Source organism: Chionomys nivalis, chromosome 26 (genome assembly GCF_950005125.1).
Source record: "Chionomys nivalis chromosome 26, mChiNiv1.1, whole genome shotgun sequence".
Taxonomy (NCBI): domain Eukaryota; kingdom Metazoa; phylum Chordata; class Mammalia; order Rodentia; family Cricetidae; genus Chionomys; species Chionomys nivalis.
Window position 1 is genome coordinate 33,711,435 of NC_080111.1, and position 13,974 is coordinate 33,725,408.

A 13,974-nucleotide genomic window follows, 5' to 3' on the forward strand; every position below is an offset into this window, starting at 1 on the left:
ATTGCAAATGGTTTCTGAGTATTCGATAGGGTTGTTATGAAGTTCTTATTTAAAATTGTGGCCAGGGGGCTGGAGAGATGGCTCAGTGGTTAAGAGCATTACCTGCTCTTCCAAAGGTCCTGAGTTCAATTCCCAGCAAACACATGGTGGCTCACAACCATCTCTAATGGGTTCTGGTGCCCTCTTCTGGCCTGTAGGCATACACACAGACAGAACATTGTATACATAATAAACAAATATTTTTTAAAAAATAAATAAAATAAAATTGTGGCCAGAATGTTGTGGGGTTTGCCTCCTCACAGGTTGACAGGTCAGTATCTGCCCACTTCCTGAGATACAAGCATTCATTGTGGAAAACAGAACCAGAAGAGACAAATCAACTACTACAGGTGAGGGAAAAATGAAGAATATCCCAGATAGTGAGAACAGTTTAAGCCATGGCTTAGAGCTGCAGCAAAGTCAGCAGGACCTTCAGAGCCATTTATCGCTGTGCCATCATAGGAGCAACAGCACACATCTGCCTTAAGCCAGAAACTCTGAACGGAAAACACACTGTGTTTTGACAGTCTTCCAAATAATTCCAGTATGTGTGTAAGTTTTAGGACCTCTGATCCAGGCTACGAGCTCTCAAATGCTGTTTGCAGGTCACTTCTCTGTGACAGGATACGAGGTGAAGTGGATGTAAGTTCAGATACGTTTGGAAGTGCATAGTCTACATTGCTTTTGGAGAGCTTCCGATAAACATTAGCCATTTAAATGTTTTAAGAAGTCCTACAATAAAGACCTTTATTTCTCATTCAGCTGTGGCTCTCTGTGATTCTGTCTATTCATACTTCCATAAATACCCTCTTAGGGAAATTATCCTCACTATTCACATGGATGTGATGTAACCTACAGAAGATGAGGAGACTATCCCCAAGTCACAGAACGTGTATCCCTGTCGGAAAAGACCTTAAAAATTTTTGTGTTCTCAATACACTGCATCCTCTGTGCTTCCACATTACTTTGTATCCAGACATAACTCTGCATTATGTAGCCCAGAATCAGGACAAAAGTCTCTGCATTTATCTTGAAGGAATTTTCTGACTACTCATCCATGGAAGACCATTCTTTCCTCTGTGCTCAGTTATGTACCTGGTAACTCTGCTCAGAACACTGCCTTCATGACTGTGTGCATGTTTGATCCTTGCTTACACACACCCATATACAATTTCTGAGTAATATTTCCATTTAGAAAAAATGCTACACATCTACTTTTGTGCCTCTAATACTGTTCCACCTACTCTCATCCCAGAAGACCATCCATCTCTCTGATGACTGTGACATCCAGATGCATTTGAGACATTCCACAGGCTCCACAGAGTACCTGCTGCTTGTCATCATGGCCTGTGCTCACTACCTTGCAATTTGTCAGCAACTCAGGTACCTGTGCACATGAGCCACAGGTTTTTCTCAATGCCTCCAAGAGCCGTCTGGGTATTTTATGTCATCAGGTAGTTGACAGAAATAGTCATCGCCATGGGACTGTCATTGTATGGCCACCAAGTATTCAGAAAGTTCACCTGTAAGGTCCGGGGTGTGCTGAAGCTGGCCTGTGTGACACATCAATTAGTAATGACTTTGTACTTATGGATGCCATCCTTCTGCTACCTCTACACAAGTAGCTTATTTGCCTTTCCGACATGCCAATCCTGGTCACCTTCCTAAACGTGCTCTCAGCCGGCAGGCCCTGCAAATGCTTTTCCACCTGCTTGAAGCACCTTGCTGTAGTCCTATTTTTCTATAGTATCATCATGTTCATGTACATGAAACTTATGAACACAAAGGGCTATATCTCTAACATGGTCTTTACAGTCCTCTGGATTGTGGACTTCACACCCATGAAGCAGGCAGTGATCTGCAAAGATAGGGATCTTGACTTTCTGTCTGCGTCATCAAATGCCAATACCAATGCAGGGCAGATTATAGAACTATGGGGACCTCCACTGTGTAGAGACACAGTCTAAGTCTCACTAAATCTGTCAATCTGACTCTCCAGTTTTCTCCTGTCCTGAACTTGTCTGAGCTAGTGCCCAGCATTTTAATGTGATCTAATCTCAAGACTTCAGCCTTTTCTAGGTTCCTTCATTCACAACTAAAATACCAGCATTTGTGGGGCAAAAGCACATTGATTGTTAAATTAATGTCATCCTGTGCTATATAGTGTGACCAGTACCAAGTAAATAAATAGATACTAGACATTAGTATTTCCTTTCTTAATGTGTCCTCAGTGGGTCTCTGGGAATACCATTTTAAGTACTACTTAAGAGTGCAACATTTCCTGACTGACAGTCACAAATGGCTCCTCACTTCTCTCAAGAAGATGTTCATCAGCAGGACCTCACAACTGCCTGCATAGTTCCTAGCCTTCTCCCAGACTTTCACAGTCACACAAAATTGACAAATGTGTGTTTCGATCTTCCCTAATCTCCCTGCCCCACAAACTTGTGTTCTTCTTGTGAGGCAGTTATTATCAGCACTCATTGAAGAACACTTGACCTTTCTTTCCCTTTTGGCTCAAAGCCATTTTCTCCTCTCATTATCTCCCTCCTGTATCCTTGGTTTCTAATATTGTTTATGGCCAGATGACATTTTTAAAAATGTGTTTTTTATTAATTTTTATTGAATTCTACATTTCTCTCTACTCTCCTCCCTGCCTCTTCCCTACCCCCTTTATCCTTCCCACAGGGTCCAAAATCGACCTTGATCTCAATTTAGCCAGGAGATTCTGTCTTTCTCTACTTTGCCTGTAGATTAGATCTATGTAAGTCTCTTTTAGTGTCCTCATTGTTGGGTAATTTCTTTAGGATTGTGGTTTGTAGGCTAGTTTTCTTGGGTTTATGTTGAAAAACTAACTGTGAGTGAGTACATGTGATAATTGTCTTTCTGTGTCTGGGTTACCTCACACAAAATAATGTTTTCCAGCTCTATCCATTTTCCTCCAAAATTTAAGCTGTCATTATTATTTTTTTTGCTGTGTAGTACTCCATTATGTAAATGTACCACATTTTCCTTACCTATTCATTGGTCAAGGAGCATTTAGGTTCTTTCCAGGTTCTGACTATGACGAACAATGCTGCTATGAACATAGTTGAGCACATGTCCTTGTGCATGTTTAGCATCCTTTGGTTATATACCCAAAAGAGGTATTACTGGATCTTGAGGAAGGTTGTTTCCTAATTTTTTGAGAAACAACCATACTGACATCCAAAGGGGCTGTACTATCTTGCATTCCCACCAGCAATGCAGGAGTGTTGCCTTTACCCCACAACTTCTCCAGCATAAGTTGTCATCAGTGTTTTTGATCTTGGCCATTCTTACTGGTGTAAGATCGAATCTCAGAGTTGTTTTGATTTGCATTTCTCTGACGACTAAAAATGTTGAACATTTCCTTAAGTGTCTTTCACACATTTTAGATTCCTCTACTGAGAGTTCTCTGTTTAGTTCTGTGTTCAGTTCTTTAATTGGATTATTTGTTCTCTTGATAAGCAATTTCTTGAGTTCTTTGTATATTCTGGAGACCAGACCTCTGTCTGATGTGGGATTAGTGAAGATATTTTCCCATTCTGCAGGCTGTCATTTTGTCTTTTTGACCATGTCCTTTGATTTACAGAAGCTTTAGAGTTTCAAGAAGTCCAATTTATTAATTGTTTCTCTCATTGTCTGTGCTGCTGGGGTTATATTAAAGAACTGTTCTCCTGTGCCATTGCTTTCAAGTGTACTTCCCACTTTCTCTTCTATAAGGTTCAGTATGGCTGGCTTTATGTTGAGGTCTTGGATCCATTTTGGACTAAAGTTTTGGGCATGGTGATAGATATGGGTCTATTTTCTTTCTTCTACAAGTTGATATCCAATTATGCTAGCACCATTTGTTAAATATGCTTTCTTTTTTCCATTTGATATTTTTTGTTTTTTGTCAAAAATCAGGTGTTTGAAGATGTGTGGATTAATATCTGGGTCTTCAATTCAGTTCCATTGGCCTTCCTGTCTGTTCTTATGCCAATGCCAGACAGTTTTCAGTACTGTAGCTCTGTAGTAAAGTTTGAAATCAGGGATTGTGATTCTTCCAGAAGTTCTTTTATAGTAAAGGATTATTTTGGCTATCGTGGGATTTTTGCTTTTCAATATGATGTTGAGTGCCATTATTTTGAGGTCTGTGAAGAATTTTGCTGAGACTTTGATGGGCATCACAATGAATCTGTAGATTGCTTTTGGTAAGATTGCAATTTTTCCTATGTTAATTCTGCCTACCCAAGAGTATGGGAGATCTTTCCACTTTCTGGTGTCTTCTTCAATTTCTTTCTTCAAGGATTCAAAGTTCCTGTCATACAAGTCTTCCACTTGTTTGGTTAGAGTTATTCTGAGATATTTTATGCTATTTGTGGTTATTTTGAAGGGTGGTATTTCTCTGATTTCTTTCCCAGACCTTTTATTGTCTGTGTATAGGGATGATACTGATTATTTTTTTTTAGTTGATCTTGTATCCTGCTACATTACTGAATGAAAGTGTTTATGAGTTGTAGAAGTTCCTTGTTATAATTTTTGGGATTGCTTATGTAAACTATCATGTCATCAACAAACAGTGAGAGTTTGACTTTTTTTTCCAAATTGTATCCCCTTGATTTCCCATTCATAACTTATTGCTCTGGCTAGGACCTCAAGAAATATTTTGAATAGATATGGAGAGAGTGGACAATCTTTTTTTGTTCTTGATTTCTGTGGTATCACTGGGAGTTTCTCTCCATTATAGTGTGTTGTTGGCTGTTGTCTTGCTGTATATTGCCTTCATTATGTTTAGCATATTCCTTGTATCCCTGTTCTCTCCAAGATCTTTATCTTTAAGTGATGTATTTTCTCTAAAGCTTTTTTGACATCTAAGTGAGATCATCATGTGGTTTTTATTTTTCAGCTTGTTTATATTATGGATTATTTTGACAGATTTTTATATGTTGAACCATCCTTGGATCTCTGGTATGAAGCCAACTTGATAATGCTGGATAATGGTTCTGATGTGTTCTTGGATTTGATTTGCCAGTATTTTATTTAATGTTTTTGCATCAATGGTCACAAGTGAGATTGTGCTGTAATTCTCTTTCTTTATAATGTCTTTCTGTGGTTGGAGTATCAGTGTAATTATAGCCTCATAAAAGGAGTGTGTCAATTATGCTTCTGTTTCTATTGTGTGGAATAATATGAGGAATATTGGTATTAGTTCGTTGAAAGACTTGTAGACTTCTCAGCTGAAACCCTCTGGGCCCGGGCTTTTTTTTGGTTAGGAGACTTTATTTGACTGTGTCTATTTATTCAGCAGTTATAGGTGTGTTTAATTTGCTTATCTGGTCTTGATTTAATTTTGATAAGTGATATTTATCCAGAAAGTTGTCCATTTGCTTTAAGTTTTTCAATTTTGTAGAGTACAAGTTTTCAAAATATGATTCTCTGTATTTCCTCCATGTCTGCAGCTATGTCCCCCTTTTCATTTCTGATTTTGTTAATTTGGATATTGTCTCTCTGCCTTTTGGTTAATTTCGATAAAGTTTTGTCTATTTTGTTGTTTTGTAGAAGAACCTACTCTTTGTTTCATTGATTCTTTGTATTTTTCTTTGTTTCTATTTTGTTGATTTCAGCTCTTAATTTGATTATGTCTTGCCATTTAGATCTCTCAGGTGAGTTTGCTTCTTTTGTTCCAAAACTTTAAATTTTCTGTTAATTCACTCATGTGGGATTTTTCCAGATCTTTATGTAGGCATTTTGTTCTATGAACTTTCCTCTTAATACTGCTTTCATTGTGTCCCATAAATTTGGGTATGTTGTATGGTCATTTTCATTGAATTTTAGGAAGTTTTAATTTCTCCCTTTATTTCTTCCTTGACCCATTGATGATTCAGGTTAACATTGCTTAATTTTCCTGTGTTTGTAGGTTATCTGAAATTAGTTTTGCTGTTTACTTCTAGTTTAAACCATGATGATCTGAGAAAGTACATTGTAGTATTCCTTTTTTGTTTGTTTGTATTTGTTGAGGCTTGGTTTGTTACTGAGTATGTGGTCAGTTTTTGTGTAGGTTCCATTAAGTGCTGAGAAGAAAGTATTTTCTTTTCTTTTGAATGGAATATTATATAGATGTATGTTAAGTCCATTTGAGTCATAATATCTGTTAGTTCTCTTGTTTCTCTGTTCATTTTTTGTCTGATTAACCTGGCAATTGGTGAGAGGGGAATATTGAAGTTTTCCACTATTAGTGTGTGGAGTTTAATGTATGATTTAAGCTTTAGAAATGTTTCTTTTACATATCAGGGTGCCCTTGCATTTGGGGCATAGATGTTCAGTAATGATATTTCTCTTGATGGATTTTTCCTGTGACTAATATGAAATCACCTTCTTTGTCCCTTTTGATTAATTTTAGCTTGAATTCTATTTTGTTAGATATTAGGATAGCTATACCTGATGTTTCTTAGGTCCATTTAATTGGAATCCTTTTTTCTAATCTTTACTCTGAGAAAGTGTCTGTCTTTGAGGTTGAGATGTGTGTTTTTTTTTTTTTTTGTATGCAGAAGAAGGATGGATTCTGGATTCATATGCAATCTGTTAGCCTGTGTCTTTTTATAGGTGAGTTGAGTCCATTTACATTAAGGGATATTAATGACCAGTGATTGCTATCTCCTGTTAATTTAGTATTCATTGTTGGTGATGTTAACTTGTGCATTTTTCCCTTCTTTGGAATTTGTTGCTATGCGACCATCAATTGTCTGTGTTTTGTTGCTTAAGCCAGTTTTCCTTTTAGTATTTTCTGTAGGGCTGAGTTTGTGGCTAGTTACTGGTTAAATCTAGTTTTTTCATGGAATGTCTTGTTTTTTCCTTCTATGGTAATTGAAAGTTTTGTTGGGTATAGTGGTCTGGGCTGGCATTTGTGGTCTCTTAATGTCTGCATAATGTTTGATCATGACCTTCTGTCTTTCATTGTCTCCAATGAGGAGTCAGGTATAATTCTGATAAGTCTACATTTATATGGTACTTGGCCATTTTCCTTTGCAGCTCTTAATATTCTTTCTTTATTCTATATGTTTACTGTTTTGATTATTATATGTTGAGTGGACTTTTTATGGATCCAGTCTATTTGGTGTTCTGTAAACTTCTTTTATCTTCATAGGTATATATTTCTTTAGGTTGAGAAAGTTTTCTTCTTTGATTTTGTTAAATATATTTTCTGTGCTTTTGAGTTGAGCTTCTCCTTTTCTATATCTATTATTCTTTGATTTGGCCTTTTCATGGTGTCTGATATTTCCTGGATATTTTGGGTTAAGCTTTTGTTACATTTAATACTTTTTTAACTGATGAGTTTATTTCCTGTATTGTATCTTCAATGCTTGAGATTCTCTCTTCCATGTCTTATATACTGTTGTTCATAATTGTTTGTAGTTCCTGATCATTTTCTCATTATTTCTTTTTCTATAATCTCCTTAGACTGTGTTTTTTTTTGTCTCTATTTCAGTTTTCAAGTCTTGAATAGTTTCTTACATTTGTTTGCTTTTTCTTGGATTTTTTTAAAGGGGTTTGATGATGTCTTCCAATTATTTGTTTGATTTTCCCTCCAATTCTTTGAGGGAATTTCTCATTTCCTCTTTATGAGTTTCAAACTCTTGAATTTATTTTTTAGGTCACTTTCTTCTGCTTCATCTATATTTGATTGTTCAAGTCTTGCTGTTGAAGGTTCTTTAGGTTTTCCTGGTGTTTTATTGCTCTTTGTGGTATTGCATGTGGTTTTTGATTTTGTACTCTTTTATTACTCTAGTAGGTGCATGTTGCAGCTGTCTGAGATTCTGTTGATTAATTTACTAGGTGTCCATGAATCCAAAGCTCAGATGTTTGGTTTGTGGTACTATCAGTACCATAGTTCTAGTTACCCCATTCGTTAACCTGTGTTCCTGGAGATAGCTCCACACTCCTGGGCTTTACTCTGCTCCCTTGGAGTTTGCTGTCTCAGGACTACTTTGACCTAGGCTACCAGCTTTGACCTGTTTCTGTAAATCTTGATCTAGATTTTCTTAGGCAAAAGTCCCTGGCTTGGAGTTGGTCTTGCAAAGGTCTTTGGCTCCGGTCTATTGCTTCAGAGTTCCAAGGCTCAGGTGTGCCCAGAACCGCAGAAGACCTGGCTCAGGCTTACTCCCTCAGAGTACTGATTCACACTTGGACCCACAGAGATTTCAGTTTCCTCTCTATTCCCTTTGATGTCCCAGACCAATGCCCAGAGCAACAGAGGTCCTGGATGAGCGTTTTTCCCTCTGAGGTTCACGACTCACACTTGACCCTGCAGAGGTGTCTGGTTCTGCTTACTCCCTCAGAGGTCCCAGATTTATTCCCAGAGTGGCAGAGGTCCTGGCTCAGACCTATTTCCTTGGAGGTCCTAGACTCATGCCTAGACAAACAAAGGTCCTGGCTTAGGTCTACTCCCTTGAAGGTCCAGATTTATGTCCGGACCCTCAGTGGTCTCTGGCTCTGACTCACTCAGTCTTCAGTTACTCCCCTGCATCTGTTCCAATGGAGTTTGCTGTCTCTGTTCTACCCCTTGGTTTGTAATATTATATCAAAATCAGGGAACAAAAATCCTACTCTTCTAATATCTAGTCTGGCTCAATTCCAGACCTTGTATACCTTTATGGAGTGCATATATGAACATGATTATGTAGAGACATTCATGGTAGCATGGTGTTCTCTTCGAGTATGAACAAAGCTGGATGAATTTCTTACAGTTTAGGCAAAACTTGGACTTCTGGGAGATGTCAGCAGAGGTTGAAGTTAGGTCTGTCAAAAATCACAAGAACCCAGACCTGTCTGGTAAGAGAACACCAAACACCCTCACCAACATTAAACTGGGGTTCCTCTCCAACCCTATTCAACAACAATTGCTTCTTTCAATATTCGTGATTCATCTGAGGGGTCTTGCGCTACCTGTCATCATGTTATCATTATGCTCTCCACATCTATCCTAGGTGGCTGCACAACCTCCCTAGGGTTCCTTTCTGAGAGCTTATGAGCAGGTGGAGCTTCAGAGACACTGAGGGTGTGCACTCCCCATGCACACATGCCTCAATGGTGGACATCATTGGTTTGGGATTCCCTTCTCTATGGTAAGAATATGCTTTATTACCACTGTTTAATAAAGAATCTTCTTTGGCTTATGGCAGGGCAGAATATAGCTAGTTTGGAAAACTAAATTGAATGGAGGCAGAAAGAAGGCAGAGTCATGCTGATGCCATGTAGCCACCCAAGAGTCATGATGTGAAGTAAGAAACCATGACCCTCATAGCAAAATATAAAATAACAGAAATGGGTTTATTTAAGATGTAAGAACTATGTAGCAATATGCCTCAGCTGTTGACAAAATTGTGTTGTAATTAATATCATTTTGTGTGATTATTCAGGTCTGAGAGGTCAGCAAACAAAAGTACAGTCTCTATTTATACATCATCCAACCATATGGAGTGAGGTCTGATCTGCAACAGTGGTCTGCTGTTGTGGATAATTATTTTCACTGTGTAAAGGTGTCCTATACTTTTTGCTGCCTTTTTAATGATGCAAACATGTTTTACATTTTTTGATTAAATAAAATTAACCTGTGGTCAACAGGCTGCATCAGCAACCATCTGACAGGAAGCTGTAGTGAGAAACTGAGTGTAGTGAGAGTTTTTAATTGGGGGCCGAGTAGAAGGACACTCCTCTTTTCATAAATGCAAGCAACAAGGACACATTAGGAACTTGTTATTCAACCTCTCTCAGCTAGCAGGAATTTCCCTCAACACTTAAATTCTGAGTTCAATAGAAGGATAAGAGATTTAGATATAGATTTTCTTAGTGTCATATTGGGATCCCCTATCTCATATCTCTGTGAGTCAGAGGCCAGTGTCTGAGGGAACAGAATTCCTTCATTTCTGTATCCCATAGCACAAAATGCTGCTGGTAAATGTGGAGTTGAAATTGCTGTTTGGGACAGAAGCTGCTTGAGGTGCAGTCAGTGTATTGAATGCAAAACATCAGTGTGGCCCTCCCACTAACTGACTCCAGGCCACCACAGCCTCTCAAAAGCACTCTGTCTGCCCTTTTCTGTTGGCCTCTGTCCACTGGGACTCAGTGAGGCAGGCTAGAAAGAGGAAGGAAATAAAGGAGCAGGGCAAGGGGTAGAAACTGCTCCCCCTTGGGTCTAGTTGGTATATTTTCCTCACTAAGAGTCAGGAAAATTTGACGCAAGTGATAAAACACAGATTTTCTGCAGAGGCAGTATGCATCATTCTAAAGATATCTCAAAGAGAATGTTCAAAACGATCAAGAACTCAAGATGGGTGAAGGGGTTGTATGTTTCCAATCCCTGCATTCAGGAAGGAGAGGCACAAAGGTCTCCATAAGTTTGAGACCAGACTGGTCTACAAAAAAAGTTTCAGAACAGCCAGAGTGGTTACAAAGAGAAACCTTGTGGCTGGGGTAAAAATAAATGTATAAAACCCTAACCACAAGCCGGGCAATGGTGGCGCACGCCTTTAATCCCAGCACTCGGGAGGCAGAGGCAGGCAGATCTCTGTGAGTTCGAGACCAGCCTGGTCTACAGAGCTTGTTCCAGGACAGGCTCTAAAGCCACAGGGAAAGCCTGTCTCAAAAAACCAAAAAAAAAAAGACAACTCTCTTTAATTAGGGCCAGAATGTCTGTGTCTTGCATTTTACTGTGTTAGCATACCATACTCATTTCTAAATCTAATTAATACACCTTACAACTTCATTTCCAAAGGAAATACCTGAGGATGAGGAATAAAACCTAAAAGGATGACTCAGCAGTTAAGAGCACTTACTGTTCTGCAGAGGATTCACACCAAATATCAGATCACAACATAGATCCAGGTGACCCAATGCTCTCTTTTGGCCTCCATGGACACTGCATAAATATATATATATATATGGTGGCAAATATTAATATACAGAAAATAAGTAATTTTTAGATTCATATATATGGCTATAAATATGCAGGCAAATATTAATATACAGAAAATAAGTAATTTTTAATTTCATATACTTCTACTTTCAATTTGTACAAAATCTTTAAGTTTTATAAATTGCATTATTTTATTTTATTTTTTATTTTTTAAGACAAGGACTTTTGTAGCCCATTGCTGGTCTGGAACTCACTATGTAGACCAGTGTCAGCCTGCCTTTGTGGTTTGGGAAGTCCCTCAATATACAGTTGCTTTTATTGGTTAATGAATTAATATATAGAAAGAGTAGACAGAGTCAGAGGAGAAACCATGTTGCTGCCACCAGAGACAGATGCCTCAAACTTCTGGGATTAAAGGCATATACCACTATACCCAACTATGAATTATATCCGTTAAGCTATGTGACAAATCTTTAAGCATCTATTGTAAGGACACCTAAGCACAGTGTCTCTCTCTATGTAGTACCTATCTTACTTATACACACTTTTTCCCTCTATGTCCTTTTGAATTTTACTGAAAATGGTTTTCTATTGTGTAGCCAAAGATTTAATTTTACCCAAGTGGTGGTTCCTAAGTAGAGATCTACCCAAGGGATTGGTCGCGATGTTGGACTTAATCTCCCTCCACTGTAGTTGATACACACAGAGTCCCGAGGGGGAGTTGCCACTGTTCATGAATATCATCTGAGCATGCACGATTCGGGGCTGGCAGCAGTATGGCTATGCTACTTTCTATTCAGTCTCTGACAAGATACCATCTTCCCTTACACACTTAGTGAATCAGTTTTTCTTGATTATGTGTCCATTGTTAACTAAGAAGTGGGAGGGGGCAATAAATCAATATAAACTTCATATACAGTAATTGCGATATGAACAGAGGACCTTAAATGTCAGATCTTTTCATCCTTCTCTACCATTACTAGTAATCTTGTTTAAGAAAAAGTGAAGGGCACATGTATAGCGTGGTGGTGCATAACTATAATTCTCATACTAAGGAGACAGAGATGGAGAGATTAGAAGTTAAAGAAACTCCACAAGCCCAAAGTAAGGTTGAGATCAGCCTGGAATACATGAAATACATACACATATCCACATGCGTGCACATGTGCACATATGCACACACACAGAGAGACATAGATAAAAAGATATGGTTAATTCAATGATTAATATGTACCAATTTTACTTACAGCACAAAATATGTTAATCCACATTACAAAAAATAATGAAAATTTGATGTGCAATTTGAAAAGAATGTTTAAATAAATTTCTGTGGCATTCAATGGTGGTTTTCAACAGATTTGAAAAATCTTTTTTTTTTTTTTGGTTTTTCGAGACAGGTTTCTCTGTGGTTTTAGATCCTGTCCTGGAACTAGCTCTTGTAGACCAGGCTGGTCTCAAACTGACAGAGATCCGCCTGCCTCTGCCTCCCGAGTGCTGGGATTAAAAGCATGCACCACCACCGCCCAGCTATGAAAAAACATTTTAAAAGAAATATTGGATTATAGAAAATTATCATAGCAAAATCAGTGGGGGGGAAAGGCAAATCATCAAATATTGCATTAGCTTCTGTCCTAATCTTATTTTATAAATTATCTCTCCCATGAAATGTCTGTAGAGAATTCTCAAAAATAGTGGTGAGATGCTAACAGTTGCTTCCAATCTGTACAAAGATAACTACTCTTCTCCTTTTCAATACTGTTATATATTTCACTCTGGTTCATGTATGAAGAGCTACTAGGCTATATTCCAAAGCAGCTGCCTAATTTTCCAAGTCAGCAGCTGTATGTAAGGTTTCTCATCCCTTGGAATTCATAAAGATGTCTTTAAATGTTCCTTGGCATCTTTCTTTTTATTATTTTGAGCAGTTTATGAGCAATTGGTATTGTTTCTTTAAATGTTGGGTAAATTGACCAGAAAAGTAACTGGCCTTCTACTTTTTATTATTGCCAATTCCACCTTTTTATTGAGGACAACTTAGCCTAGTTTGCTCCCAACTGCTTTGAGGAAACAACATGCCTACAAAGCACATGGGGAAGAAACAACTTATTCCATGTTCTCGAGGCAGGAGCTGACGCAGGGTAAATGGTAGGGTGCTGCTTACTGGCTTGTTCCTCAGGGCTTGTTCAATCTGATTTTTTACAGCACCCAGGGACACCAGACCCGGAATAAAACCACCCACAATGGCCTGGACTTTCCCATATGAATCATTAATCAAGAAAATGCTCTACAGAATTGTCTTCAGTCTATCTGATGGAGGTGTTTTCTCAATTAGGTTTCTCTACTGAGATAACCCTAGCTTGTGCCAAGCTAATGGACAATAATCAGAACAAAGTCTACTCAGAATTTCTATTTCTTCTGGGTGAGTTTGGGAGTGTGTAACATGCATATGCATGAGTATGATTGCACGTGTATGAATGCTGGTGTGTGTGCACTGCAAGTGTTACAGCTCCAGAAGAAAAGTGTCCTAACTTCTCAGGATGTCAGGTTATCCCTGAAAGTGTTATAACTCTGGAGAAAAAGGTATCCTAACTTGTTGGAAAGTCCAGATATGCCTACAAGTGTTATACATATGGAACTAAAGGTATCTTAACATCTCAGCCAGTCATGCTGTACCTACAGCTGTAAGGGAAGGTGTCCTGGGTATTAATGGGGCTAAATATAAATCTACTTTAAACTATCATTATGCTCTAGACCTCTATTATCTTAACCTCACCACAATTACTGAGGTTCTAATCAATTAACTAGTCTTATAGAAGATACAGTATAGGTGTGGCTACCTCCTGGGACATCTGTTCACAGTTCCTTAGTTCTGTGCCCTTGGGCAGAAAACCACAGTGGCTGAAACAAGTTACTCTGGAATTTCTTATGATATGGTCACTAGAAAGCAGAGGGAAAAATACAGGAAAGGCCAGGATCTGAAGATGCCACAGCCCCCAGATGCTGGCACCATCTGGGAAATG

General features: G+C 38.4%; 1 pseudogene; it reads left to right on the top strand.

Annotated features, from left to right (window-relative positions):
- Positions 1-1,030: 1,030 nt before the first annotated feature.
- Positions 1,031-2,006, top strand: LOC130866833 (olfactory receptor 13J1-like; annotated as a pseudogene).
- The last annotated feature ends 11,968 nt before the right edge of the window (positions 2,007-13,974 follow it).